General features: G+C 43.4%; 1 protein-coding gene and 1 pseudogene across 2 annotated transcripts in view; both read left to right on the top strand.

The window, feature by feature from the left end:
• The window catches only part of LOC144738050 (uncharacterized), a 478,363-nt gene that overhangs the window by 333,030 nt on the left and 117,816 nt on the right, over positions 1–27,517 (top strand). The gene's annotated exons all lie outside the window — the stretch shown is intronic.
• Positions 419–20,468, top strand: LOC144738049 (interferon-induced very large GTPase 1-like; annotated as a pseudogene). Its single transcript, XR_013589123.1, has 2 exons — positions 419–605; positions 9,337–20,468. The product of XR_013589123.1 is annotated as an interferon-induced very large GTPase 1-like (transcript).

Genomic DNA, 27,517 nt, shown 5'->3' with positions numbered 1-27,517 from the left:
ATATACATAACAAGTTAGTGTATGATTTAGGTTTTAGTGCTTTGAGAGCCTTAGTATAATTTGGAAATTATATCTCATTGTCCGATTCCTGGAGACACTCCTTCTTAATGCGCTATCCTCCAGAGGTGGGACAAAGTCATTGTTATGCAAGTCCAAGTCGAGTCGCAAGTCATCAAATTCATGACTCGAGTCTGACTCGAGTCCAAGTCACATGACTCGAGTCCACATCTCATAGGTGGGACAAAGTCATTGTTATGCAAGTCCAAGTCGAGTCGCAAGTCATCAAATTCATGACTCGAGTCATGTGACTCGAGTCCAAGTCACATGACTCGAGTCCACACCTCTGCTATCCTCACTGCCGCGGTAATATGCAATATTCAACAATTCAAAGGACATACGCTCACAATCTTTCTTTCACGTCCACACACGCGTTCTGTCTCTCACACACAGGCACACACACGCGCATTCGTTATTATCAAGCACTGGGTGGAGTCTGGGAAGCTCCACCTTTTTGTGAATCTGAATATAAAACCGGGGTGAATCCAGAGAGCAGAAGAGACGGAGCAAATGACTTGCGCCCTACGGCTTTCCATCACCTGAACATCGTGAGTATTATAAGAGATGCAAGTCGGCTGCACATTGGCCAGTAATAGGCTAAAACTATTGAAATCAGTTACAGGTAAATTATATACGGCATAGATGTTACAACGTACATTGTAAACTATGTGTGGTTAATATAGGCTGGCTATTGTAAATCAGATATGTTAACAGGCTATGTTTAAAAAATAATACCATGTTAAACTGCATGTTAATGTCTAATGGGTTAGCGATGTATAATAGGTTGAACGAATGGCCCTGTAATATCGGACTGCATGCAAACACACCAAAACAGTCTAGGCAACACAAAATAACGTTTTAAAAATATGTCAAACATGAATCTTGCCTGAACACTTGCACTTACGCGAACCTTGATGTTGGTTTGTAATACTATACTTAGCCCAAACACAACATTAGCGACATCCTTAATAGTCTTGATTTATCAAACGCATTATCTATTGATATGCCAATCACAGTGCATACTACCTTCTTTGACAGTGTTCGGACATGTGGTCATTAACGAAAAATATAGAACAAAAACCCAGGGTATAAAAAAGGGTTTTACCCTTTCTGGAAATGAAAGAGGTGTTAAGATGTTAAAACACCAAACTGCAACCTTTGCAAGGATTCATGTCTGCATTAACCACGTATACTTGTGGTGAACAAATCGTGCTTTAGTTTAAACACAGGACACAATCTAAACACCAAAGTATGCAAGTGAGGTGTGTATGTGTACGTAAATAAATGCACATACAAGTGACGTGGTGTAGACTAAGGTTGCCGCTAGTCAGTACAGGTTTCTCTCACTTTATGCGGGTTCGGTTTGTGTAATATCATGTATTTTGGACGAATGTATTTCTACTCAAAATTCGCTATATGCAATTTTAATTCACTCATATACGGCTTCGTGATCGGACGTGGGGCACCATTGTGTGTATATGTGTACTCTATGAACTGTTTGGCAGGTAAGCTGCCCTGTGTGGTTTCGGTTTGTGTGCCTTTTTTCTTGGAACACATCTACAACCACAAAGCCAGGGAAACCTGTATGTGTTGCACTTCAGGCTCCCTACGCCCTTTCCAATGAATGTGCAGTATTTAACAGAACATTCCATCGCACGACAGTGGCATGAAAATAGCTGTATAAGACGACCTCACCACTAGGGTGCTCTTATTAACAATTTTCTTCTACCACATAACTTATTGCAACACTACAGGCGCAGTCCTTGGCTCTGCAAGCGGCCCAAAACAAACGAAAAAACGTAATAGAATCCTTCTCGTGACACTTAGTGTGCCTCAGCAGGAACTGAACTCTGTTGCCAGTCACGAGAGAAAGTCCCGGAGTCTGCCAGTGCAGAACTAATATGATTGTGTGCTGTTTATATGTAATTTCTAGCTCATTTGATTAATTACCTAGTATATATTACCGCCCGACATTCTCCTCCCACCTTTGCACACGTGGTGCATCCATCGGGTCAGCCTGAGATCATCCCTGGTTCTGGCTCCGCAGACATCCTGGTACTTGATGTCATAACCCCTATCAAACTCTTCCCTTCGGAGGTCATCCCACGATATGTGTGAGCACAGACACACTTAATTGCCCCTAGGTGTTGTGTGTGTCTGTAGCCATGTTGATTGTGAAACGGCTTTCCTCTCTCGTTAGGTCGACTCATCCTTAAAATTAATTCCTGCTGCAGCATGCAATGACAGTCACTGGGAAGACAAAGGCGGTTGGCAGGCTCTGGTTATACCCCTGGAATGCATGCTATTTTTGTCGTGGAGAATATACGTAATTCGTATTACGTATATTTTCTGAATGATCCTTTGGTTCAATACTTCAGTACAAATCTTCCATACGTCATTATCAAGTTTATATGCTTAACTCAGATCTCATGGCACTTATGTATTGATAAGTGGATGTTAATAGAACATGTAACTAGTCGTATTCACAACCCCCTGACTATGTGCTGTGTTGTCACTTAACAATATCTAGTATCACCAAAGGTAATTTTTAATTCCATGATGTTTAAGAATGTTCATTTGCATGGTTGGCATTTGAACGTTTCAACTTTCCAGGCACCAGGGTTTGTTAATTCAGAGAGTCAAATGGCAAGGGGCATACTTGTCTCTCTGCCCTGGATTTGCCCTTGGGTGAGCAGCGAGTTTATGGTGTTTTGCCATGGGTCCACCCTTGCGTATATTCTCTCTCAGAAATTTCCCTGGGTCACTCCTTGCCCATGCAATAGTTATTCCTCTATGGCCTGTCATGAACGTCTTCCTCCTTCACAACACGAGTTCGGTTAATTCCCGGGAAGCAAAATGTACTACTTCTTCCAGGCCCTCCTCAGCTCTGGTTATTATCATCATACCCATTTGATCGATGTCTCATTGATTATGTTTACCCGCTTCTCATTCTAATGCTGTTGTGGATTCGCCATCTGGTTTTCGTGACTTCTGGCATGCAGTGAATGCATATGTGTCTGTCAGGAAGTGCGACATTCAAAATAGACAAGACATTAAAAAAATTATAACATGCATTCAGTCGATCGAGGGGCTGAAAGATTTGGGGGAAATATCTAATTGCGATTTTTCTGAAAGATGTTGCGATTTGATTTGCGATTATAAAAATTTAGTCAAGCTTCAGTTCAATATTCACTGTGTAATAGATTTAAAACATGTGATGGAGCATTGCCAGATAATACCATCAAATATGAACTGCTCTATATATTCTAATGCAAGGACGATAACTTAAAATACATGAATTGCTTCCAACATGTATTTATTAAAATGTTTTAATTCAAATAGAAAAATAAAACATAGAACAATTGTTAAGTTAAATAAAGTTATAATAGTACAAAATAATAAAATTCCAATAAGAAAGTAATCGAACTTTTCAAATCGCAAAAAATCGCAGCCTTTGCGATTTGCTAATCGCATTCTTTCAAATTGCGATTTCGATTTGAAATTGATTAATCGTTCAGCCCTAAGTCGACCCTTTCACATCGCAGGGGTTAGAGGCGCCGCCCCCCCCCCCCCGCGATCTGTAAAGAAACGCGTAAAATATTTTGGTCCCCGTGGCGAGCGAGCGAGCACCTCCAGCTGGGGAGTTCGCGGGGGCTGTGAGATATCACGTGAGAGGCTGCCATAAATAAGCTTGGCATCCTCCAAACCACTGCGCAAACTAACTTTTCACAAAGTTTTACTTGAAGAAAAATTGTGTATATTTATGGTATTAAACAAAAAATACATTGATATTATGCATATATTTGATGCATTTGTGCGTTACTAAACTCGTTGTGTGTCATTTGCTGGCCTTCGCATGTCGTCTGTGGTTTTCGCAAAACTCCCAAAAACTCCCCCAAAAAGTCCCATTATATTTATTATGCCGACCCCGCGATATATCGAAACCGCGATGGGGAAAGTCGTGATGCAGAAGGGTCGACTGCATATTCAATAAGGAGCCAGGGTGAGCTGGCTTTGTTGCTCATATAGACACGCAGTGAGCTATTGATCAGCGTCGTCCATATCACGAGGATTGTTTTCAGGCAAGGAATTGTCCTTGTGAACTTTCACATCAAGTCCTTAATCCAGGCTGTGCTATAGTCCGATGAGAAGTCCACACATCCCGCTTGTTCTCCAGGGATCACTGACTCGACGAGGGGGCTGATCCTCTGGAGGATGATGCGTTCCAGGAGTTTGTAGGTCGTTCACATGAGTAATATTAGCCCATAGCTTCCCAGGTCATCGGTTGGTTTGTCGGGTTTGAGTATTGCAATGACCAACACCTCCCACCATGCTTTTGGGATCCATCCGGTTTTAATGTTTTTGTTCAGATTAACTTATATTTAGATGCTGTATCAATGTGTATGTTGTTGTAATAACCTTTAAATGAAAGTCTATGTGAGTCAGTAAACTCATGCATAGTTCACAGTTATCTGAAACTGTGGTTACTTTGTAGTGTACTTTGAAAATAATTAATCACGTGTTTGGTTTGTTTATATTTTCAAGCTGGACACAATGCAACTCCACCGCACCATCGCACTTGTCTGTCTATAAAGAGGGTCAGGAAGAGAGTTCCAGCCTCCTTTGTGTTCTGAGCAAACGAGAGGTGAGTCCATGAGACGGTCAACTCTGGCACTTGCATTGTGAAGATTAAGGTCGCTGTTGGCATCACGACTGGAATGTCTCTGTCGTGTAAATGGCATGTTTAATTATGCATTTGTAGTAAACAAATAATTGAAATCATATTCTTTGGGTCTTTCTGTAAAGTCATGTAGATAGGTCCAAAGACAATTACAAAGAAAAACAAAAAACTACGACGTTTCGATCGCAACACAAGCGGTCGTCACCAGGAAAAAGGGAATCAGCTTCTAAAGACAAACTCTTTATAAAGGTGTAATAAAGGTCGTGGAAGCGACTTCTGGAATCCAGTCTTTATTTGCCTTTCTTTTACAACACTCCTTCACGCTGCTGACAGACAGCGTGAGAGGGATAGAAAAAGAGAGACACGCGCAGCCACGTGGCAGCCTGGACCCCGCTCCAGCGTGGCCTCACCCTCCGTTCGTTCCAGATCTGACCACGTGTTGTTCGTCTCCACCCCTTTTAATACCTGGGTCACGTGGTACCTTTCCACCAACCCTGGTTAGCCTCTATGGAATCTTCCAGACTCCATTGTACGCTCCCAGGACCACGCCCCTGACTCATCCCCCCATTGGTTGTGGCTAAAGCCAGCAGAACCAATCCTCTACTTACAGATGTCACATTCCCATTACGTCAGGGCCACGCCCCTAGACTTCTCCCCATTAGCTATGGGCCAGGACCGGCAGAGCCAATCATCGTACGAGATGTAATCCAACAGCAACCTGGATATGTCCTCACATTACATCACCCCCCCCCCCGCCGGTGTAAATAGTCAGCCGTCTTGGATGGGAAAAGAGTGACAGCCCGAATCCCTTTGAATAACATCTTAGGGCGTCCCTGCCGCATTATCAAGGTAAGGGGAGTGGGCGCCAGCGCGCAGAGGAATTAAAACATTATAACAACAGACATACATTAGGGTGCCCCTGTAGCGCAGTAACTCCAGGGTGACAGACCGCAAGGAAAACCATATTAGCGAAATGGGAGAGACTTCGACCATGTACGCGACGCCGGACCCTCTCCGACTGTTCAGCAGGAGGTGGTTGCAGTGGAGAAGAAGAAGAATTTTTGGTTTCCGTTGTGTCTGGGACAGGCCCCGTTGGAGGTGGAACATCCGGGGGCTCGTTGTCCTTCAAACCCTGCCGGGTGTCCGATATGTGCCAACTTGCCCGAGGGTGCCGTGGATCCGCATCCGGTGGAGGAGGTTGAAGTCGGCAGCGGCAATCCCGGGCGAAATGGCCTCATCGGCCACACTTAAAACATGTGGCCGCCGCCGCCCGGCGGTCGGTCACCCCGGTCTCCGCTCGTGGATGTCCGGCCCCATCACGCTGCTCGCGTGGCCGGCGTTTCGGAACCCAGCGAGGAACGGCTGCCATCACCTCGTCGTCGCTGGAATCGTTGGAGCCGTGGACGACACGATGTGGAGCCCATCCCAATGGTGGCCCGTCTATCTCAGGATCTCCCGTCCATGCAGCCATCTGGTCCCAGCGTTTGAGGTTGAACTTGGTGTCCAAACAGCGCGCCGCCCATCGAGACGTTAGCGGTTCATGGCCGCACACCGGTAATGAGATGTTAAGTTCCTGGGCTAACTCAATCATTCTGGAAAGGATGAGAGGATCCAGGAGATCGGCAGACGAATCGGGGTAGGCGGCCATGGCAAGCGCCAACAGCGCCCCTCGGTAGGCCAAGGGCGATTCTTCCGCTCCTCGACACCGCTGCATAAATTTCCTGGTAGCCGCCATCAGCGGTTCGTAGAACTCCGCCATTTCTGCGAAAGCGTCACGCAGCGTCTTTTTCTTACTCGCCGGGATGGAGCAAAAGACTGCCAAGGAGACGTCGTACAATAGCGTGGGCAGAGCCTCCAGCGCTTCTGCCTCCGTCCATCGCACCGACCGAAAGGCTGACTCGAACCGCCACGTGAACGCGCTCCAGTCGCCCCTGGCGACAAATTCTTTAATTTGAAGAAGGCGATGGCCGCGGTGAATATGCGAGGCCTCGGGCGTGTCAGATCCTGCTCCCCGCGCAGCACGCGGCTCCGACAAGATGGCGTCCGGCGGCCGCGTGGCAGCAGCCCCGCCCAAGATGGAGGCCTCCCCATCCGCGGCAGGAGTAATGGCGGATGGCGTTTCCTGCTGAAAATCTTGGTCATCGGCCCTTGGGTGAGTTCCACGCGGCCGACCGAGGGCCGCTGATGACGCGACCGCCGTTGCAAGATTTAGCAGGATCGCACCGAGCGACTCTATCTGCTCCGCCAGCCGATGCCACCCCTCGTCCGCAGCCGGAGACGTCGTCTCGCCGGCCTGTCATCGATGCATGGCATTGGGGAGAGTAGCAGACGGTGGTAAAGGACCCGTGGCTCCCAGCAGCTCGTCCTCGTCCGCTTCGACATCTTCATCCGACGGAGGATCTGGTGGGTTTCTTTTCTTGAGGTACTTGGACATTTTCTAATAATCGTCCAAACGGTCTCAAGAGACACTTCTGTCACCAATGTAATAAACAACACTCCTTCACGCTGCTGACAGACAGCGTGAGAGGGATAGAGAAAGAGAGACACACGCGGCCACGTGGCAGCCTGGATCCCGCTCCAGCATGGCCTCACCCTCCGTTCGTTCCAGATCTGACCATGTGTTGTTCGTCTCCACCCCTTTTAATACCTGGGTCACATGGTACCTTTCCACCAATCCTGGGTAGCCTCTATGGAATCTTCTAGACTCCATCATACGCTCCCAGGACCACGCCCCTGACTCGTCCCCCCATTGGCTGTGGCTAAAGCCAGCAGAACCAATCCTCTACTTACAGATGTCACATTCCCATTACGTCAGGGCCATGCCCCTAGACTTCTCCCCATTGGCTATGGGCCAGGACCGTCAGAGCCAATCATCGTACGAGGTGTAATCCAACAGCAACCCGGATATGTCCTCATATTACAAAGGTTTGAAATGGGCATAGCCCGAATGTCAGCAGCCAATGCCAATGCAAGTGGTGGGCAGCGACTGCGGCGGTGGTGGATTTTCCACCAATCATTGGTGCTGACCATTATATATTCATGAATTTATATTTATTTTCGTTGTAAAGTATTTTATGCATATAATAATTGCTATTCACAGCTTCAAAGTGGATTACGAATTCGAAAAACACACCTAATACAGAATTAGGGAGACTGCAGTCAAATCATATAACTGTTCATCTGATACTGTAGTTATGATGAGCTTAAAAGAAGATGTACACATTTTTGCATTCAAAGAAGAGTATACCATTCTGTGCCAGCACGCTAATAGCGAGTTACAGAAATAATGGTTACACCATTGGTGCTGCCATTAACCAACCTAAACATCAGCTCACCACCTGCATGAGGCAAGGCCTAAAGGCCCGAGCTCTCAAGTCCAGTACCACAAATGATGGCACATGAATAATAACCGTCATGGTTGGCCATGTGATGGTAATCAATGTATACAAGCCCCCGAAAAAGAAATGTCCATCACCACTTCAGCAGCAACTACAATGAATAATGTACCGTACATTACATTATCACATAGGGATAATGTAAAGTACAATATCACATTGGGATAATATAATGTGATGCCCAAGACATTATCCCTATGCGATCGATTGACCCCAGTGTGATTGTAGCTTTGAGCAGTGCCTAAGACCACCCTACTCTCGCGCAGGGGCACACAGTGTGTGTGTGTGGCCTTAGCTCACTCTGGCACAAAGAGCGTTGGCTTTCAGATCAAGATGTCATCACGGTCAAAGCTCTTGATACCACCACACCTTAGAACCACCACTTTTAACCTCTATCAGATCCTGCAATTGCACAGTAGACACACGATCTCTAAGACCAGACCTCATAGTATCCCCCCAAGCACCTCACCACTTTTTTAGATACATGACGTTGGCCCCATCCCAGTACACCCCTTACTACTACCTCTAGGGGCCGGTGTAGCATTGGCTAAAGACCGACTTTTATCAACATTTTCATTAGGAAATGACATGTAGTCAAAAACGTTTTCAATTGGAAAGTAGTTTTTTGAGGAAAACAGTTTCGGGCCAAGTGGCATGAGAACCATGTGTGGAGCTTGAGCACAGAAGCTGGGCAGGATTGATCCATTAGCTATGGTGCCATGGCTTAAGTGCTGCTTGTTATAGCATGGGAAATTAAAACACTTCCCATCAGTATTCTTAGGTTTTTTCGGTAAAGTCACGTAGGTAAAACATTAAAATTAATAAAAGTAAAATAAAATAAAAATCACGACGTTTCGGAGGCAACACAAGCTTCCGTTAAAGGAATTAATTCCGTACTGTTATATTCCAAATTTCAACATGCAACGGCTTAATCAATTGTTTAAATTTAATTGGTATTATTAAAAACGTAGAGAAGCATGGTAGGTATAAGGAAATACTTTATTTCATATTCATATTCTTTATTTAATATTTCTCACAGATGTTTGACATTAAAATAGGTGATGAACTTTGGTTATTCGTCTGAATATTTGTTATGCTATGATTAAAAACAACATTCAATATTCAACTGAATTATACATTGATTTGTATTATTGTTAAATGTTGTATTACTAATTAAGAACGATGTCTATGTGTGTATTCAAGGCTATGTCTGAAGAGGAGGCACACGACATAAAAGCTGAGGATGAGCTTGCCAAAGTACTTAGAGACTTAGGTCTTAAAACAACTTTTTGGATTCCAAAACTACGAGATATTTTGGATATCACCAATGTAGAAGCATTGCAATATTTTGGCCCTGATGAATTTGAAATCATAGAACCACATTGCCGGCATTCATGGGAGAAAAAGGCATTGTGTAAGTTAGTGGGAATGTCGGGCAATGAAGTTGTTTTAAAACAATCACAACAATGTGAGCCAAGTGGAAACAAACAGAAGCAAGATGCACCAACAAAGCAGCATCCGGAACAAATCCATCAGAAAAGATTAATTCACAGTGGTGAGGCCAACGTAGAGACTGAGACAGAGCAGCAAATGAAATTGAAAGGAGCAAAACAAACCCCATTGTGTGATGGCAGCCATCTCAATGAAATGGCAAACACTTATCTAAAGAAGTTAGATTTATCAGACATTTCAACTTTACGTGGGACTATTTCACATCTAAGTCTTTTACAAAATGCATCTAAAGGACTTGCTTTGGAAGGGGTGTATCGAACTGGTCAAATAAAGGATAGGTTAAAGAAAAGAGGCAAACTCTTAAACATCCCAATGTCGTTTGATCTTGCTGGGCCAGTACATCAGCCGATGATAAAGAAACAAGAGTTTCCATCATCTGAAGAGGAAAACATATTTGAGACAGCAGTGGAAATAATGGGATTCAATACCATAACGACAGAAGAAGGTTTCCTACAGGCGTTGAAGGAAGAAATCACCTCGCGACATAGCAAGGCATTACACAATGAAAAAAAGCAACAAGAAAATCCCACGGATACCTGCATTCATAGCGCTAAATACCTGTACCTACCACTTGCCTCAGGAAGTCTTGACTTTAATCAACTCAAGCTCTCTGATGAGGCGTTGGAGGAATTAAAAAGCGTTGAAAACACTTTACAAACCGCCAAGGATTATTTTAAACCGCATGTGCTAAGAAACAGGTTAAGACGTTTTTTCGAGAACTTTGGCTCTCATGCCCATACAGGCCCTGTCCACTTTGGTGGGATATTTAAGTGGAAAGCATCAGCAGAGGGCATCAGCTCAGATGAGGAAAAGCAAGAGAGAAATATGCTATCGGAGGCAGTGGAAAGGTATTCCAATTCTGCCTGCAACAGCAGTGGCAGTGCAGGTGGTGTGAGCATGATGGCATCCGAATTTACCACGGAATTTTCTGAAAAATACAATGCTACACTTCTTAGTAAGGTGACATTTTCCATAGGTACAATAGGTGGATCAACTGGCCTTTGTTCTCTTCAACAATGGAAAACCGACATTGTATCCAACACCAAGACGTGGTCTGTCATTGATCTAGGCACATCATTGGTTCCAGTGTGGGACATTGTCAAGTTTAACCACAAGGATCATTTTCAAAATACCTTGATAGCTAGCGGGCTCAAGGAGGCATACACACTTTTGACAAACCAAAATCAAGATTTTTGTCTTGAGGACATATTGGTCTCTGCTAACGCTAAAGCCAGGTCAGTGATGCAAGATATTAAACATGGGCAAGAATCCGACATAGAAAATAATTTAAAAAAGATACTTGATTTGAAACAAACGTTATATGATGAAACGAAAAGCAATTTAACCTGGATAAATACCTGTTTATCTCACCCAGCCCTCCAATCATTTTTGTCAAATATTGTTACAGCACCTGCCGAAACGGTGAAAATCACAAAGCTTATGCGGTCTATTATGGAGCCAAACAGCTGTGACGTTGACAGTTTTCCACAATTCGCCGCCATTATGCAGTGGCTGAATGAGTCTGAAGGAGTCTCTAATCAATTATCTGACTTCAAAGATCTCGTGAACATCTTATCAAAAGCAGAAGAACATTTAAAAGTTGGCTTTTCACCAACTTATTCAGAAATACATGAAAAAAGAAACAAAGAAATCACACATGCATTTAATTCATTCTGTCAATCACTGAGAAGAACAAAACTCATCGAACAAGAGCTACTCATCATTTCAGTTGCTTCTGCTGTTGGCTACTGTGTAAAAGAAAAACGATTTCAGCATCCCCTGGATTACGACAACATTGATCATCTTCAACATGCACTAGAGTCAGCTTACGGAGAGTACTCAAGACTGATGCTACAAGACAAATCCAGAGCTCAGGCATACGTGTTACGCACAGGTTTGTCTAATGCAAGGACTCTTGCCGAAAAGCAAAAACAGTTCGATTTCATGAGATCCCAGGTCGAAGAAACAATGTGTGCTGAAGTTTCCCATGTGATTAAATGCAGTGAAATAGGGCCAACTGACTGGAATAAACTTGATATGATGCTGGAATCCTTTATCGCTGGAACTTTCAAAGAACAACCATGTAGTTCAAAGAAAGAATGTAGGATGCAAAATGCAGGAATATTTTCCCAGGGGGGATTGAAAGAGGACACATATTCAAGGCAAGAAGAATTACAAAATAAGCCATCTATTCAACCACGAAGAAATTATGATGATGAAAAGTTCATGAATCTGCTAGAAAGACTTTCGCTGAAAAAATACTACCCCAAAGAATTACACACAAGTGATGTATGTGTTATCAACAGGTCTCCAATTCAAACTAACCCTGATCGATGCACAGAACAAGAACTTGCTCTTTCTTATCTGCAAAAACTGATGATGATTGACTATCGAGCAAGATGTGTTAGTTTTCAGTGTGAAAATCAAAACCAAGACAAATTAAACAACTTATCTCAGTCCACAAATACAAATAAAAGCCCTAATAGTGATAGCTTCTTTTCTGATGATAATGATGATGACGTAATAAATAACAGCGAAGGGCCTAGGACAAACACTGAAACCCACATTCACCCTATGGACTTACAAATGGCAATATTCCATTGTGGAGACAATTTTGTAAGGCAGTACATTTACACCAAACTTTCATTCATTCAGTTCGCACTTCCGCTTTTAGTTCCAAATCCTTGTCGTTCAGAAACAGAATTCCCTATATGGTCATTCAGACAGATTAAAAAGAGCTGGAAATACCGTGATGCATCTACCAACGAATGGCAATCTAAAAACTGTGCAATCAATGATGCCAACACTGCACTCGTGTCCTTCATAAGATTTGGTAAATCACTTTCATCGAAATCTCAGATAATGAACTCTCTGCTCGGCAATCAAACGCATCGAGTTTTCTTTCATAGGCACTGCCGAGGCAGCAGCAGGAATGTTCAACTAATGAAAGGAGTTGCAGAGATCGCCTGGTATCTTCCAGGTGGGAAGGACAATGATGTATTTAATGACTGCATAGCATTCACTAATCTCCACGGAGATGCAAGAGAACACAAAGCACAGGTGAAATTTTTACATGAGATTTCGTCTATAAATGTTATTTTACTGTCAGATGGTGATCGCAATGAAGAAGGCAAACGTATCTTAGACGAATGTTTGAGTTCCTCAAAGCCGCTAATTTGCCTCTGTGCTGACAAAAAGAGATTTTCCAGCGGAGTATCTGGAACAAACGCGAAAATTGCTGTCGAAAATCGAAATGAGGCTGAGTTAATCGATGAATTGACGTCAATAATCAAATTGTTTTTAAACAATTCAAAAATAAAAATTAACATCGAAGCTTGCTCAACTATTGCAAGACAGCATGGCTTCATTGTTGATGAAGATGATAAACAATGTGAAGAGGGCAAGGATATGGCGAAAGTTTTGCTGAGTCTTATAAGTGTCAAGCCGCTGTGTTCCATAAAGGAGACATTTTTGCCTCTTCAAGGGACATTGTGGCAGTCGTGGTGCAAGAAAGACAAAGAATTGAAACGCATGACGGTAAGGGGGGGACAAAGTGTTGAGGAATACAAAAGTAATATTTTAGGAGAAAAAACACGCATTAGGAAAGCACAGCTTGAAAAAGCATTTCCTCTTAACGAATTTATGAGATCATTGATTGAAATTTTGAACCAAAAGGCATGCACAGTAAAAACATACTTTCTGCATTGGCTACGCATATACTTAGATAATATGTCTGCAGATCGCTTATCACAACTTCATCTCACTTATCATCAGGCCTGGACGGCAATAAAAGCGTTGAAAAAACAAGGTTCTAACACGAGTACTATTGCTACAAAACAAACAGAGTTGGATAAAATATCAGAAGAACTTGAAGCCTCTTCCTTTGGAATCGATCACGTTTTTAGGGAAGTTGGTCAGATCTACGAAGCTTCACAGACAACGCCATCAGTTGACAAACTCCCGGCTACTTTGCCCAAGATTGCAGCAGAAATGATGATCTCTGGATTTCCCCTTGAACTCATGGATGGTGATGCTGCACATGTCCCTCTCATTTGGATTAGCTCAATCTTGGACGAAATCATTGCTAAAATTGGGAACGTGAAGCTGTTTGTTATCTCAATACTGGGAATACAGAGCAGTGGGAAGTCCACGCTACTGAATGCCATGTTTGGTCTCCAGTTTCCTGTTGGCAGTGGGAGATGCACCCGAGGGGCCTACATGCAGTTAGTGAAGGTGGAGGCAGAGTTCAGTAAACAGCTGGGATATGAGTTTGTGCTGATAGTCGACACAGAAGGACTGCGTTCTGTAGAGCTGTCAAATGCAACACGTAGTCATGACAATCAGCTGGCAACGTTTGTGATTGGGCTGGGAAACATGACCGTGATCAACATTTTTGGAGAGAACCCTTCTGAAATGCAAGACATTCTACAAATTGCTGTGCAGGCGTTTCTGAGAATGAGGCAGGTGAAGTTATCACCGAGCTGTGTGTTTGTCCATCAAAACGTAGGAGAAGTGACTGCTCACAATAAAAACATGGAGGGAAGGAGACGCTTTCAGGAGAAACTCGATGAGATGACCCGCATGGCTGCAGACCAGGAGCAGTGCGCTGTTGCATCATTTGACGCGGTGATCAGGTTTGACGTGAACTCTCAGATCCGTTACTTTGCTCATCTTTGGGAGGGAGACCCTCCGATGGCTCCACCAAATCCAAGCTACTGCCAAAATATTAAAGACCTTAAAGAAATGTTACTTAGAAATGCGACAAAAGAAAAAACAATCAACGTCTTGAAGATATCAGAATTCAAAGCACGCATTAAGGATCTATGGACGGCTTTGCTCGCAGAAAACTTCGTTTTCAGCTTTAAGAACACCATAGAGATCGCAGCTTACACCAAACTGGAAGAAATGTATGGAAAATGGACTTGGGAACTCAGGAGTCATGTTCTTCAGCAGGAAAACAAACTCTATAACAGCATTGATAACAATGCAGATACAATGACACGATTACAGATTGAACGAAGAATTTTGTCAAACTATCAGGATATTAAAAAGAAAATGGAAGAACATTTCAATAGCGCAGATGATGCAGAATTGTTGGTTCAATGGAAAGTTAAATTTGAAAAAGGATTTGAAACAGTGAAAGAAGAGCTAGTATTTGATGCTTACAAAAACTACTCTGCCCTGATGGCTCAAAAAGACAAAAAACGAAATCTCGATCTGCAGAGATCAAGTTATGAATATCAACTTATTAGAAAGAGCAAGGATTTGGCTTCAAAATTGAGAGTAAATACAGTAAATGACGAAGAATTGAAGAATGATTTTGATAAAATCTGGAAGGAGTGGATTAAAGTGATAAAATACGGTATGACCAGCCCTGCAACGCTTGATGTCAAAAAAGAAATTAAAAACCTTCTTTACGACGTTTACGAGAATCAAACTCCACACCTAGAAAAAGTGATATTGAACTATCACATAGGGACAGGATTTTACGTTAATCAAAACGAACACATTATGATGAACACGAAATGGCTTGGAACTCGGAGTCACCATTTCAAAGATGAGGATACTGAGTCAATAAAAAATTTAATTACTGCCATAAAATACAAAGTCAGGAGCTGCATTACCACCCAGGAGAAACATAGAACGAATTTCAAACCATCCTACATACGTGAAATTTTAGAGGTAATGAATTCAGACATACAGGAATTTCCACAATCCAATCGAAGATTTTGGCTCACAGATAAGTTCAAAATTTATTTATCTGTGCACATATTGGCAGAGGTTACGGGGCGATTTCAGAAAATGCATGAAAATTTCCAGAGAGAAAACGACCCATTAGTATATTTCACCAGTAAGAAAGAAGAATACTTCAACAGCTTCAAAATCCGCTGCCAAGGCGCAACGTCCACAACTATTTTTGTGGATTTTTTGTGTAACAAACTGAAAGCATCCATTGAACAGGCAGTTTACGATAAAGTTTGTGTTGACATTGCAGGCAGGATGAAGTCCACATTTTCTGCATTCAACGGAAATCGATCAAAATTAGAAAACTACATTCTCATTGATTTAGCGAAGAAGAAAGATTTTAAAGCATTTGATGAATATATTCACCATCCAAAAGAACACTTTCAGAAATACATTACTGAACGTGTAGAAGAATATTGCAAGGGAAAAGAAAATGAAATAATTCATGAGATGTTAAAGTCAAGTCTTGGGGATACCACAGCTGCAATTACTCGTGCAATTAATAAAGCAACTGAAATGGTACAAGACAACGGGTATGATGCATCTTCATGGCTGGATACATTTTGCACACAGCTTGATGACGCCATCAAGCTCCCAAGACACACTTTGGACCAAGGCGACTACAAAGAAATAACGGATATTGAATTTCTTAAAGAAGAATTCACAAACGGACTAAAAACCGTGGTTGAAGGGTTAAAAGATAAATTTTCTTCAGCATGCTTAAATGATTTACAAAGCGTTCAGAACAAACCGCACGAAATATTATTTCGGCAGCTATGTGGGTGCTGGGTGCAGTGCCCATCCTGTAAAGCCATCTGCACAAACACGATGTCCAATCATGACGGAGACCACAGTGTTCCCATTCACCGCCCCATGGCAGTGAGTGGAGGAAAGTGGCATGAAACTGATCACTTTGTCACCGACATCTGCACTAGTTTAGTTGCCAGTAACTGCAACATATTTTTTCCAGACAGAAAAATACTATGGAAGGATTATCGTACAGCCGGGCCAGAATATGCTTGTTGGAGCATAACACCAGACTTAGCCACACAGCCATATTGGAAATGGTTTGTCTGCAAGTTCAAGTCAGACTTAGAAAAGCGCTATAACCTAAAATTTGCGGCGCTGGGAAAAATCCCATCAGATTGGGAATGTATTAAAGAACATGATGTTATTGAGGATTTAGAGAAACTGTAGGTTGATTAATAAAACTCCAAACGAGCATCCTATGTTACAGATGAACTTATGAATACGTGGCTCTGTTTCCAAGTCTGCAGATTTAAATATTTTATGTTATTAATAATAACAACGAACACAATTAATCATCAAACAGCATCATCTCTAAAATGGAATGGCATTTAACGATCGTTACATGCATGCATATGTACATACTTTACACTTAACTTGAGAAATTGTGGACGTTATAGTAAACTGATCATCTGCATTAGACGTGAATATTTTCGAGCAAAATTAATATATGCATCATTTTAAGTAATCCATAAAGAAATATCTGCAATCATTTCCAATGTGTTTATTCCTCTATACCCTTGTTTTGTTTAAACGTGCATTTTGTTTGTGATGCACTTCAAATGTAAATACAAAATTAAGAATAGAAATGTCAATTAAAGTGGTAAATTACACATCAGCTAACTACGTGCTTAATATTAAATTGTGTTTCTACTTTAACATTTGTAATTTAAATCTAAAATCAATATTGCATGTTTTAATGGTAAGTTTGTGCTTCAAGTTCCCACAAATACTCACCAGCCTTGCGCTTTCTTCTTCATGTTGGTGCCGGACCCCTATTTCATGATGCAGAGCCTTCTCCCTTGGGAACTCTCTTCTAGAGCTTTAATCAGCTGCCCATCCCCTCTAATGAATGCCCAAGACTGGTATTTAGCATCTCACGATTGTTCCTTTCAGACGTTTATGTTGATCCAAAATTGCTTCAGCATGAGCATAATAATATATTTCCATGGGATAGCATATGGCCATTTGAAGTCAAATGCCAAGCTGAAAAGTTCCAATATTATCAAGTATTCCGTTCTCAGCATGGATATCTGCCAAATATAACATTTAAGTAAATGTTGAAACATCTTTACCAGTAACTTCATCTTTTCTGATTATTTTGCAGCAGCAATTCTGTCTTGCTGAATGGCTTTTTTCGATTAAAATAATGATATCACCATTACGTACAATTACTTCGTTTGCTCTCCAATTATACGTTCAGACCCACCTAAAATACATATATTGAGTAAATACAACACAATTTCAGCAAGCCTCATGGTACTGTAAATCCATAATGTGAACAAATGCTTCCAATGACTGGAAAGGCACCACATGGGACACACAAATTAGCTGGGTTTACAAAGCTCATAGAATTTACTAAATTAAACAACATTGTACTGATCAACACCATTCACCCCCACAAATCATCAAGAATATCAACGTAGCACTCATGTTGTGGTGCATATCACTACTGGACTGACGATACACGAATGTCGAACCATTTTCAGTCAACTAAGAAGAGTGGATATTTCTCTGGGCAGACATTGGAAGTGACGGTGGCTTAATAATGATGATGGTCACAATCAAACTAAGAAAGAATTTCAGGGAAAAGAGCACGAAGGCGAAATATGACTTGGACAAGCTACAGAGCCGACAGATGAAGGCAGAAAATGAAGCAATGATTTGAATAAGGTTTGCACCATGACAACTGTTAGCGCTACATTAAGTTACGGATGATTCCATGTAATATCACAATAAGGGGCTAAAATATGTTATTAACAAGGCTCGGGAGTTAAAACAGGCCTGGGTGACTAAGGGGGGGGCATGTACCGAAGTGATTAGTCATGGAATTTGAAATCCAAGAGACCTGATGGAGAAGACGATACAATGATCAATCATCCACTATAACAGCACTGTCAGAACTGCACATGTAAACAAATACAAAATAAGGTCAAAGTCTGTGCAAGTCATTCAACTATTTTTTACTCGACAGAAACAGAAGAAAGCTATTGACACTGTTAGGAAACTCATCAAATAGAACCAGTCAAGAAAATCAGCAACATAAGAAATATTTAGCAACTTTTTTGAAAATAGTAACACAAATTTACGCGATCTAAACCAAAAAACCTCTATTATAGAAGATATTGGTCACGAAAGCATACGTGTTAAACTGAGTAACACAAACAGGCAACCAATATGACTCCCTACAATATCAATGTTGCTGAAATGATGTGCTTCCAAAATGTCGTGTTGCTGATGGGATGTGAAAAAATATTCGTTGAATGTTCATATTGAGGTACAGATATTGGAGAGATGTGTATTGTTACCCTATTAATTTTGGAACTTTTATTAGATTAATTATGTTATGATACAAAGTAGACAACTGACAGTAAGGTTGGCAGTATGCTGTGAAATATCTGCCTAAGACCAGAGGAACTTATTAACCACATTTTCTAGGGCACAGTCGAAGTTAAGAGAGGTTGGCCAATGATCAACATCGTGCCTAAGACGTAAATGTCAAATGCATACATGTAGATCACAAGAGACTGATGAAGGTGGAATCGGTTGATACATTATTGGCACACCTACAACATTACAAGTTAAATAAACAAAACTCACATTCGTAGTCTTCAACCCTTATCCACTCTATATCTCCGACCTCTGTTTGTGCTATGAAAAAGTGCAGTTATCACAAATAATCAGTTTTTTATATATAAGAATGTGTATTTATGGCAGTGCTATTGCTTTTTTAAGCTGAACGTTCAGTAACTGATGATAATGACGATACCAACATTTTCGTACGTGGACATATAATAGCACATGTTGGTAAATGTGAAGAAATAATAACAGTTTTGCATACAATCAATACAATTTCTTCGTTTGATGCATCGAAGTCAATATGCTGTATGACTTGAGGGGAGGACTTGTCCATTAGAATGTTTTTAGGTGATGTCCAGATAAGCGTATTAGCAAATAGTGTCCACGCTGCCTACTCATCTTCCTCTCTTCCAGATCCATTGTATGTTATTGCAAGGTCTACATTATTTTTAACACCACAATTCACATAGCATGAAGATGGTTTAACCAAGGAAAAAACTGCATATTAAGTGTAACATATCATAAAAATCAATGGACAAAAGCAAACAACTTTAAAATGTAAATTCTGAGTGTAAGCCGGATCAACAAAAGAAAAATTCAGAGGTCCTATAAATACCAACTAATAGGCTGAGATCAATAAGTAAAACAACGCATCGTCATCTAGGCATTGTTTGGAATCCAGGGGGCAGGAAGACTTTACTTTGAAGGGATGAGGAAGGCGATGAAGAAAACGACATAGATGGATTCATAAAAGCAATGAATAAAAGTGGCATCATTGCGGACGAATGCTTCAGAAGGGTGGACGAGAGGAAAGATCAAGTTCTACAACTGCCAACCGCTTCCAAAGACAACACAAATGATTGACTTTTCATATAATTATTTTACACGAAGCTTCATATTTTACATTAACAACTTTAAGTTTCTTACGTCCATTTCCAATTTGGTCATTGTAATTAAGGTGCGTGAGCAATTGGGAGTCGTTCTGGAATTTGAGTTGTTATTTTTGATCGCATGCAACTTCATATATACATAAAGATTATACTATCTGAATACAATACAGGAATATATTGCACATCTTTAAGTCATATTTGCGAAGTGGAGTGTTGGCATAGTGCTTTGCTATCTGCCATATGATATTTGTTATCTGTGTATCTTATATTTTTGGGGAATAAGAATCTGATTTAAATAATATGGTTGGTATTCCAACAACCAATGAACTAAGGATTGTTTGGATGTCGCATTTTTTTTTGTTAAGCTAATCTGGATTGTGTAATGTTTAAAATGCTGAAGGGGTCACAGTTATTTTTATTTATTAATACTTGTTTGTATGTTCCGGAACATGAGCATGATATAGTGGCTGTGCAACTAGATAGAAAACATATCAGTTTAAGATAATGTTTTCAAAGTCACAATCAAATGTTTTATTGGGGTCATAACTCTCGGTTTTAATCAATAAATTTATAAGAATCAAAGGATTCAATTATGTTGTGCTTTAATGAAAGCAGCATTTCAAAGTGGCGAACAAGACAAACACGAAATACAAAACACACCAAGGAAAAATTGAAGAAATAAATAAATGAGACGATCAAGATAGTGACCATACGGCAATGAATGTGAGGGACGTTGGGTTCTGTTTTGCAAAAAAGGTCGCACAAAGAGTTGTATTCTCCTTGCATTGTTCTTCGAGTTCAATTACCTTGCTTTTTAAATAATCCACACGGTCAGGGTTAAGAATCCGCATTACTTGTAAGTCTAAATCAAGGATTGTGTATTTATTAGAACAATTATTCAAGGAGCAAAAAAAAGAGAGTAGATTTTACTTCTCCCTCCACCAGCCACTAAGGCCCACTGGTGGTTGTTGTTAAGAAGCCCGATGGTTCACTGAGGTTTTGCGTAGTTCTTAGCCACTTAAATCAGGTGACTCGGGATGATACTTATTCCTTACCGAGTATTAACGACTCATTGGAGGCATAAGCAACATCAATTTGTATTCGTTCATTCATTTCTCAATCCGCTTGTTCTGGTGAGGTTCGCGGTGGCAGCATGTTGAGTAGGGCAGTCCAAACCTCCATTTCCCTGGCGATGGGCTCCAGCACTAATATACACTCCACGACTATACACTACACTACCTTGCGCCACTATACACTACACTATACGCTACACTACACACTGCTATACACTACACTACCATGCGCCACTATACACTACACTATACTCTACACTATACACTGCTATACACTACACATTGCGATACACTACACTTATACGCACAACAATACACTATTATACACTACTAGACAATACACTATACTACACACTACAATACTATACACTACTAGACACGTATTCTAGCTTCACAGTCCGGCTAGCGTGTCCGGGGATGCCCCCGGGGTCTTCGCCATGTGGGACGTGCCCGGTAGAGTACTAGAGGGAGACTATCGGAGGGCATCCTAACCAGGTGCCCGAACCACCTCAACTGGCTCCTCTCAATTCAGAGGAGCAGCAACTTGACTCTGAGACTTTCCCCGATTAGCAAGCTCCTCACCCGATCATGGAGAGTGAACCTGGCAACCCTGCGAAGAAACCTATTGCCCAAGGATGCTGTTCAGGATCCATCCCTGAGTCGGAGCCAGTTCCGCAACAGACACAACACAATTTTCGATTTAAAGTTTCGTGACTGCAGGGATTCATCTTCTTGGTTCTTTTGGTAAAGTCACGTAGAATGGAAATAATAAAATAATAAAAATTTTACATTATAAAATAATTCTCACGACGTTTCGGCCACAATGCAAGCAGCCGTCCTCAGGTGAAGAACAGGTCTGTCGAGAAGACAGAGTCTGAACGACAACCCCAGGCTTGGAGCGTCTATTCTGGTTGACACTCGCACCCCGCTGGTCCTGACAGCGGACCAGTTGCTCCTCGCGCACGCCCCACACGCGCTCTCCCGTCAGTTGCTCCGCTCCTCTGCCCCGCACACCGCTGGCCGACGGTGTGCCCGAAGCTCCTCCAGCCACGTGGCTGATGGCGCGGATCCCCTCCAGCCACCCAACGTGGTCCAGCTTCGTGACTCTACCAACTGACCCGGAGCCCTTCCTGGATCCCACTTATATTCCCTTCACCACGTGATCCTGTCTCCTCCCTCTCACCACGCCCTTCACCGAACCTTCCAGATCCCGACAGCGCATAGCGCCTTGCTGGCTCCCCCCTTAGGTTCCGCTCCTGTTCCCCTCGCATCCGATTGGACCCGAGGTGAGCGGCGGACCTTCACATATGCCCCCATACTGGGCCCCGCCCCAATTACCCTGGCCCGTATGATTGGCCCAGATCCGAGCAGCGAAACCCCGCTTACGCTCGCATTACATAAATATAAATGTTGTATCGGAGTTACACCCGCCACTAACAACCGATACAGCCCATCGGTAAGGTTTGTTATGTAAACAAAACGTGCCAATTCGTTACGAGTTCAACTGGTGTGTTGGAGAGTAAGCCCACGACAGCATTTACAATGAGTGTAGTATTGTATAGTAGTGTAGTTTCATATTCTTTGGTTCTTTTGGTAAAGTCACGTAGGTAGAAAAAAAATAAAATTAATCCCGACGTTTCGGAGGAAACAGAAGCGTCTGTCTTCAGGCGAAAAATGGTGAGAATGCCGCCAAAAGCAAGGGTTTATATACATTTGAGAAGGATTCAAAGCAAGGGAAGGATTAGCAAGTAAAATAGTATATGTAAAAAGAGCTTATGGAAATAAGTTATTAGCATGTTGAATTATAGTGCAAAGTTAATGAGCTTCCGTCATCGACTAAAAAAGGCTCAGAAGAGAGAGAGAGAATAAGAGAGAAAGAGAGTCGCATGTTAACGTTAATGAACTCGGTAAAGTCACGTAGGTAGAATGAACAGTTTCATTTATTAGATACTAGCGGGAAGTACCCAGCATTGCCCAGGCGAAAAAGACAGACACACACATCAACTTACACACACTTACAGACATTGACCCACACACACACAAACAAATCTACTTACACACACACACATATGGACTCACACACATACATCGACTTTAGATACACACATATGGAGTTACACACACATATCGACTAACACGCATACAGTGACTCACACACACATCGACTCATGCACAAATACGCATACATATACTTACACACACATCGCCCTACATATGGACTTATACACACACATATCGACTACAACAAACAAATATGGACCCACACAAACACATCGACTTACACACACTCATCGACGTACACACACATATTGATGTACACACACACATGGACCCACAGATTACATCGACTTGCACACACACACGGAAGTACACACACACACATTGTGGCAGACACGTACATCGAGTCACACGCACACAAGGACATAGACACATAATAATATGTTAATATTTAGCAACCGAATTTAGAAATATAAGTAGTCTACACACAAACATTATTAATTTAATATTTGCAAACGTTTTTTGCACAAACACATTTGGACTTATGCACACACACACGAACGTTCACACACACTAACATCATCGCAGACACGCACATGGACTCACACACACGCAAGGACTTAGACACAATAAAAATATATTATTAGTTATCACGTAAGTTAATAAATATTAGTTGTCAGCACACAACCAAAAATAAAATAATATTTCCAAGGTGATTATGAAAATAATAGCTTTCTATTGACTTAAAGCTTTCGTGACTGTAGGAATTCATATTCTTTGGGTCTTTCGGTAAAGTCACGTGGATAGAAATAAAAATAAAAAATAAATAAAAATTTCACGATGTTTCGATCGCAACACAAGCAATCGTCTTCAGGCTTAAAAAGTGGAGGGAAGCTGCTGATGCAGGCTGCTTTTAAAGGGTAGAAATGGGCGTAGCCCAAAGAGTACAAAGAACAGAAAGAACCACAGCCACATCGAAACACACAAACGATGGCGGCTGAGTTAGTGATTGAAAGAACAGAACGAACCACAGCCACATCAAGACACACAAACGACGGTGGCTGTTAGTGAATGAAAGAACAGAAAGAATCACAGCCACATCGAGACTGACACACAGACACACACATATATATATCGACTCAAGCGCACACACACATATCAACTCGCACACACACACATCTACATGTACACACATACACACAGACGTACACACACACAAATCGTCGCAGACACGCAAATGGACTCACACGCACATAAGGACATAGGCACATAATAATAAAAATATTAAGCAAGCAAATTTTGAAATATGAGTTGTCTGCACACAAACATAATTATTGGTATCAATCCAAGGTGATAATTTAAAAAAGGGTTTCAATGTGTAATAAAAGACTTGACCACGATCTCTGGCTCAGTGTCCTTTATTCGGTCCGTACTGCGTTCCCACACGGCTGTCTCTCTTATTCTCTCTGTGCTGGTTCCGATGTCACTCCAGTCCACATCAGCAGCCCCGCTGCTGTTCTTGTCGCTCTTGCAGCCCCACAGCAGCTCCGCTGCTGTACTCTCACACAGCTCCCTTGGCTGTTCCTGCTGCAGCTCTGACAGCCTCGTGCTGTCTCGCCTTCTCGTTGCTCCTGCGACTCTTGGCAGCCACCTCGCTGCCCCTCACACACAGCCTTACTGCCTATCTCTGTCTGCAGCTTTACACCTCCCAGTAGCTCCCTACTGTTCCCAGGGTTGGCTCCCGCTTCTGACGGTGCCCCCTCGGCTCGTACGCCCGCGTGGCCCCACACCTTTCCATTCACACCCCGACTTACTTCTCCTTCCGGTTTACGCGCTTAAGGACCCCCTACCTTTCACCCACGTCACCTGGCTCCGCCTCCTCGTGACGTCACATCCGGAAGGTCGCTTTCGCCCGCATTACACCACCCTCCCCCATAGAAAAAACCCAGCCGACCTCGGCTGAACAACACCAAAGCGTAATGCGGTGAACCGACCTTCCCCCTTAAAGGACACTAAGCATGCAATATAACAACAAGAACAACACACAAGTAACATCGACGAACGTACGAAAGCATGCGATAAATACGACGGCAAGAACAAGAACAATAACAACATACAATCAACGAAACGTAAGCGATTTGGAACGAGTGCGGGTCGCCGGCCCGTCCCGGACGGTCGGCGGCCCACTTGTAGAACGGGGACGCGAAGGAACACGAGAAATGACAGGGGGTAATTCCCCTGCTGCGATTGGAAGTCCACCGACATCTCGTGTCCCTGACGAATCAGTCTTGGTCGTATTCCGCGAATGCGCCTGCAGCGGGGTCGGAAGGGTCGCCGGGCTTGAAGGTACCGCAGCCCTGGCAGGCGCCCTCCGAACAGGCCCACTCCTCCCCCGCGGTGTCACGGTCGGCCTGTCTGGAACAGGTACGACAGGCGCTCCAGCAAGATCAATGGACGCAGGCGGGGAAGAGTCAGAGTCAGCAGCAACAGACCACGGCAAGGCAACATTGGGAGATGACGCATCACGTAGGGGAGCAACATATGGTTTCAACCGCGACGTATGAACAAACCAACGGCGAGAACCAAACTGAACGCGCGCCGACTGTGGATTGGGAACCTCAATGAGGCGCACAGGACCATGCCAAGGTTTGTGCAATTTAGGAGAGGTCCCCGGCCGCACCTGCGGGCAATGGAGCCAGGCCAGGTCTTCCACCTTCCAGGGGCACTCTCCCTCAGACCGCCGAGCATACCGCTCGTTCCGGGCCTGGGCTTTGGCCGTAGCCACGCGGGCGTTTTCTCCGCGCCTCCGTAACCCGGCGAACCGTGTCCTGAATGTATTCAGGGAGTGGTTTACGAGGTCCCTTCACCCCAGTACCCAATTGCACATCCACCGGAGGCACGTTTTCCCGACCATACATAAGGTAAAACGGCGAATACCCTGTAGCCGCATGGGGCGTCATCCTGTACGCCGAAAGCACTCCGGGGATGTGCAGATCCCAATCCGATTGCTGTTCACTCACAGTATGGCAAAGCATGGCAGACAATGTCCTGTTCAGCCGCTCAACCATACCATCCGTCTGCGGATGGTATGGAGATGTCCGTATCTTCTTAGTCCCAAGGCCTGCGCACACTTCAGCCAATAATTTAGAAGAGAAATTTCGGCCCTGGTCCGTGAGGAGTCTCTCCGGCGCCCCCTTGTCCATAATGTACCCAAACAAAAAGGCGTCGGTGATGGCCGCGGCCGACTGATCGGGCAACGGCCAGGCCATCGGCCAACGGGAGAGATACTCAACCCCTACCAGCAAATATTTATTTCCCCTCGCCGATGGTGGGAAGGGTCCCAATATGTCCAGTGCCACCAATTCATTGACTCGAGACACCTGAATCGACTGGAGAGGCGGCACGTAAGGATGTTTAGGCGGCTTACGCCGGGCGCATTCAGGGCACGCGCGCACGTGCCCTACGACATCTGTCGCCATGCCGTGCCAAAAATAATGACGTTGTAACGTCAACAAGGTCTTCTGCACCCCTAAATGCAATAGTGTGTCACAATGGAGAGTTCTAATCAACTCAAATCGCAAGGACGTTGGTACCACCACACGCCAGCTTTCCTGGAACCTTTCCTGCCACATAAGCAGACCATCTCGGAGAGCGGTTCGCGGCCCCACAGCCGAACTCGGACTCCCATTGTCCCTCATAGACCGCTTCCGCATGGACAACAACGACTCGTCCATCATCTGTTCCCGAATCCAGACAGACCGCGGCAGATTCAAAACCCCATCAGTCGGTCACGGTTCCATCGGAGTATCCGACTTCCCGACGGCCAACGTAAGCGGCTGAGGGGGGTTCAGAATCGGCGAACACCTATGCGTCCCCGACGCACATTTACAAGGGGCGCGCCCTGGTAATCTAGAAAGTGCGTCAGCGTTCGCATGGCGCACTCCCTTCCGATGTTGAATTTGGAAGGAAAATTCCTGCAGCGTGTCCAACCAACGTGCCCACTGTCCCGATGGCTGGTCCATTTTAAGTGCATATTGCAAGGCCGCATGATCCGTACGCACAATAAAAGAACGACCGTAAAGGTACGGTCGAAATTGCCGTAGGAAAAAAACAACCGCCAAAAGTTCTCTACGAGTGACACAGTAGCGTGTTTCCGCAGGCGACAAGACTCGGCTACCATACGCCACGACGCGCTCTACGCCCCCTTTAGACTGTGATAATACCGCCCCAATACCTGTGTCACTCGCGTCCGTATCAAGAATGAAAGGGCGATCAAAATCGGGATAATCCAATGTCGGGGCCGTAGCCAATAGATCACGCAGACTCCGAAAGGCCCCCTCTTCCGGCTCTCCCCAAACAAATTTCCGTCCTTTACCCGTAAGAAGATGCAAGGGCCTCGCAATCGTCGCAAACCCCGGCACAAATCTTCGGTAATACGAGGCAAATCCCAAAAACCGCCGAACATCCCCTACAGAGGCCGGAGTCGGCCAATCCCGGACACACGCCGTCTTTTCCGGGTCCGTGGACACCCCCTCTGCACTCACAATGTGCCCCAAATAA

Source organism: Lampetra planeri, chromosome 77 (genome assembly GCF_965212315.1).
Source record: "Lampetra planeri chromosome 77, kcLamPlan1.2.h2, whole genome shotgun sequence".
NCBI classification, from domain to species: domain Eukaryota; kingdom Metazoa; phylum Chordata; class Hyperoartia; order Petromyzontiformes; family Petromyzontidae; genus Lampetra; species Lampetra planeri.
Note: the sequence above shows the minus strand (reverse complement) of the source record. Positions and strands in the feature narration are given on the sequence as shown.